The sequence below is a fragment of the Triticum aestivum genome, chromosome 3D (assembly GCF_018294505.1).
Source record: "Triticum aestivum cultivar Chinese Spring chromosome 3D, IWGSC CS RefSeq v2.1, whole genome shotgun sequence".
NCBI classification, from domain to species: Eukaryota; Viridiplantae; Streptophyta; class Magnoliopsida; order Poales; family Poaceae; genus Triticum; species Triticum aestivum.
This window is the reverse complement of record NC_057802.1, coordinates 277,323,921-277,325,317: the sequence shown is the minus strand read 5'-3', so window position 1 is coordinate 277,325,317 and position 1,397 is coordinate 277,323,921.

Here is a 1,397-nt window from a genome sequence, read left to right as displayed (position 1 = left end):
CAAATCCGGCTATTTAACTGCAAGCGTCCCCAACCCTAGCCCATGCACCTCCTCTCTCTCCGCGCCCCAGCCCAAGCCCATCCATCTCTTCTCTCCCGCTTCAGCTCTCTTCCCACGCTCTCTGCCTACGCCATGGTTCGGAGGAAGATAACCACCTATGCCATGCTCACCCAGAGCGCCGGTACGAGATCCAACTGGCGGGAAAGGTGCGTCGTGTCGCGCGCATCGCTGCCTGAGCGCCGGTACGAGACCCAACAGGAAATTCGGGCAAGGCGCGCCGTGCGCATCGCCTGCATCGCTGCCGGAGCGCCGATACAAGATCCAGCTGGAAATTCGGGCAAGGCGGGCCGCGCGCGTCGCCCGCATCGCTGTCGGAGCGCCGGTACGAGATCCAGCAGGAAATTTGGGCAAGGTGCGCCGCGCGCGTCGCCCGCATCACTGTCGGGTTGCCTCCGGACTCGCCGGAGCTGGAGGAGGAGGAGGAGTAGGCCGAGGGAGAGGAGTAGCATCCGGCTCCGATGGAGGATGACTAGGAGGCGGAGCAGTCAGAGCAGGAGCTGACGCCAGCTCCGGGCTTCAACATGGAGCTGGCGGAGGCGGAGTTTGCCGTCGCCCAAGCGGATGAGATGGCGGAGCAATAGGCCATCTTAGAGTCCATCCAGGATGATGCCTATGTGGAGGCCAACCGGCGGTTCATCCGACAGGAACGGGCGGCGACCGACGCCCTCTTCCACAAGGTCGAAGCGGAGATGGATGCGCAGGCCGCCGCAGAGGAGCCAGAGGAGCCGCATGAGCCGAAGCTGCGGCTACCGCCCATGTACCCGACGCCGGGCACAAAGACAGTTGACATCTCCGACGAGGAGTAGCTAGTTGATCTTCGTAGTACGTAAGATTTTTTTTGCATGTTTTTATATAAATTTAAGTCCGCAGGCGTTTGTGGGGTCGGATTTACCAAGTTCGACTGTAGATGCTCTAATATGCACTGACCCTATATGATGCTAACTCATGCATAAATGAAATAAACATACTGATAAATAAACATCAAGATTACAACTAACAATTTAAAATGCATACACATCGAATTTAGACATGAGAGGATCTTAGACAGGTCGAATTTAGCAAGGCCATTTTATTTAATCAAAACAGGCAATTGCAAGTCAATAAATAAAGAAGTATATTTACCTATTCTAGTGATCAAATACAGTCCAGAAGATAAGAGCATCTATAATTTGTATTAGCTAATATTAGTCACTAAAGCTTGCGGACGTGCTGAGTTAGTGATCGAGCACGTCCGTTTTGACCCTTCATTTATGTATGCATGTAACTATGGCCTTTACATCTTTTCTAAATTATTCGATCAAATGCATGCGATCGGTAGAGATGGAGGGAAAAAAGAA